This window comes from Nicotiana tabacum, chromosome 2 (genome assembly GCF_000715075.1).
Source record: "Nicotiana tabacum cultivar K326 chromosome 2, ASM71507v2, whole genome shotgun sequence".
Classification (NCBI taxonomy): Eukaryota; Viridiplantae; Streptophyta; class Magnoliopsida; order Solanales; family Solanaceae; genus Nicotiana; species Nicotiana tabacum.
This window is the reverse complement of record NC_134081.1, coordinates 2,730,512-2,733,508: the sequence shown is the minus strand read 5'-3', so window position 1 is coordinate 2,733,508 and position 2,997 is coordinate 2,730,512. Positions and strand designations below refer to the sequence as shown.

At 34.5% G+C, this 2,997-nt stretch overlaps 1 long non-coding RNA gene across 1 annotated transcript; it reads left to right on the top strand.

The window, feature by feature from the left end:
• Positions 1-512: 512 nt before the first annotated feature.
• LOC107824637 (uncharacterized) lies at positions 513-2,189 on the top strand. The gene is made up of 3 exons (XR_001656893.2): positions 513-656; positions 1,321-1,411; positions 1,949-2,189. It is a non-coding gene; the product is annotated as an uncharacterized LOC107824637 (long non-coding RNA).
• The last annotated feature ends 808 nt before the right edge of the window (positions 2,190-2,997 follow it).

The following is a 2,997-nucleotide window of genomic DNA, read 5'->3' as shown; positions in this document are numbered from 1 at the left end:
CTATGAGTTCTTCCGCTTAATATTTTAGGGCTATTTTGGTATATTAATATTATATTTATGCTTTTATAATAATATAGGCTCTCATTTTTCTAAATGAATTTGGACAATATAATACATTCTCAAATTAAATTAGTAATAGGACATTATAATATGTTTTCAAATTAAATTAGTAATAGGAATTTTTAAGAAGTATATTGTAAAGTAATAGGATTGCATGACTAAAAATATTTACTTTTTTAATTTTATATGAATTAGATATCCCGAAAGTAATTATACTAATAGTATTCCTAAAGGTAATCATGTAGGATTCCTAACGTGTAGTATTATATCCTAAAACTAATAGGATTATAAGACTAATATCTAGAATTCCGATTATGTCCTTTTATTATTAGTTATTATGCTTAATGTTAAAAGGTTATTTTTGTAAACCGGCACAATATATTCATATATATATATATATATATATATATATATATATACACGTTTTTTGCCCTTTGCTCTCTATTCGAAGCGCCTCTTCCGCCGAAGTGGAAGACAAACCGGCTGCTGCTTTTGCTGTTGTGAGTTGTTTTTCTAGGTGTGACCGCCAATAATATCAACATTGCCGCTTGGGTTTCCTCTTAGTCTTTCCGGCTTCGCTTTTCTGCTATCTATAAGTGAGTACTTCTTGCTTCCTCTTTTATCTCCTCCTTTAGATTTCTGTGCCGGGGTTAATGGACTGCAGTGGCTTCGGCAGCTTTTAATTGCTATCCAGGAGTTTGTTGCAAATTTTTTCTTCCCCTGTTTGCTTACGATATAATCTTTAACGGTGAAAAGCTAGGAAATTACAACTACCTTTAGTTGGAACAGATACTTAGATGCGTTGTTATTTATACTCCAAATTCCGTTGTTCTTTTAGGACGGAGGGAATTAATTTTTAATTTTAAGTTACTTTATCTTATCGTGAACAGAACTATTCTTGATTATCACAGAGTAATTTTTAGTTTCTGTACCAGAAGTAGAAACATTTACTAATGGTGAATTTTAGGTTCAGCAATTTTTCTTGTCTGCAATTTTTCTTGTCTTAAGGAATAAGAGGCGTTCAAACGGAGTGAAGATTCATACAGTCAACCCGACTAGCTTCGGAATAAGGATATTTATTGTTATTGTTGTTGATTAAGGGATAAGAGGTGTTCAAACGGAATGAAGATTCATATCGCTGATTCGACTAGCTTGGGAGCGAGGATAGTTATTGTTGTTATTGCTGGCTTTAGGAATATGAATTAAGATTTGAGAGCTCAAAGGGACTGAGAACATTTCTTCTGTTATTTATAACAACAGATATGCTGCCAGTGGCCACAAACTGTGGGATAGTTAAATACACCACCAATCAAACCAAGAAATTTCAACAGGCCATATTTATGGATGACAAGTAAGTCATTTTCTCTGATCAAATAAGAAGATGCTCAGCTGACATGCATAACTTTGCAGGAAGAAACCTTTCTTGTTCACCATATGGGAAGATCTGAAGTTTTCATAAAAGAATTCGTTGTTTTGGTTGTTGAAGAATATGAAATACATGTCAAGTGAAGTTGCTCACATATACTTTTCTGATAATGCCATTTGGCAAAACTGGAAAAAGGTAGATAGAGATATTTACTTACAAAAAGGATTGAATCTAAAACTTTTAGCGTAATTTTTTTTAGAATTTTGGTTTTTTCCATTCTTTGGCCCAGAGTAAAGATTTGGACAACTTGAGTTGTTTAGTTAGCCCTTCTGGTTGAGTATAAACAAAAAATATCTATGAATTGCTCAAATTAAAATAAACAATTTGGACTAAACACCGGCTTCGAGCAGGCTACATGGATGACTGCCTATTCATCTTCTAATTTATCTATTCTTTCTAATTTCTTTTTACATATTGTAAATTAATGCAGTTTCATTTGCCTGTATATTTTTATATGGGTAGGTGCAAAATCAATATACTTCTAATGTCGAATCAAACCTAAGGAACTGTTGAAGGCACCACAGGCCACAGGAAAAGTGTGAGCTATGGCGATGTGTGAGCTTATGATCCTGCTGTTAATGTTATAAGTTGCCAGTAAACATATCTTGTGAATTTGAGCACTTAAGATTTTGATCAGTTATGCAATACTACTGCAAGCAACTAACTATTGAAATATAATTACTTTTCTTGTTGTCAAGAGAAACCAGTGTCATCTAATTATCTTTAAGTTTTCCAAAAAGTGAACTTGGTAGTCTCTGCACAAGAGATCATTCCAGCATACATTGTCACTATATCTTTATTTACAATCCTTGTTACTATTTACAAAAAGCAATGACAATGACTTTGAAGATCACAGTGTATAAGGAGAAAATATTCTTTACATGAACAAAGATGTTTCGTGCAGAAAAGAACAAACTTTTCTAGAACAAGTAACTTTTCGGACAGTTATATTATTTCCAGTCCAAATGAGGCAGTGCCTAATGTCACCGGGAGCGAGTGGGGTGGGGGGGGCTGAGATCTTGAGAATGGATCAAGGAAATCGTGATGCTCCCCCAGCCATTCCTCATGCTGAACAGGCTATGGGGATCTGGATCTGGCCTTGCGATTGGGGCCGGCCAAGCCGACTGGGCTGGCTATCCCGATAGCAGACGGTCCACTACTTGCTTTGGACTTCAAAGAGTACATCTGTTCTGCCTAAATTTGCTTCCTCAGTTTACATTTGAAATAGTGATCGCTTCATTTTAAACTTCGAGGGGCACTTATTCATGAGATTACATACTTAAACTTCTCTTTGATGATTTCCATCAGTCATGATAATTTTAAAGGGTAGAAATATATTCCAAATTGAATTTAGTAATGCAAATTGACAAGAGTGGGTTGCTCTAGTGGTAAGCACCCTCCACTTCGTCATTTTTTATGAAGTTGCCCGTCAGCATGACTGCTTATCCTCTACAGATATTTTGGTCATTTTAGTTATAACTGTGCAGTATTTGGTTATTCTCTAGGCTTTA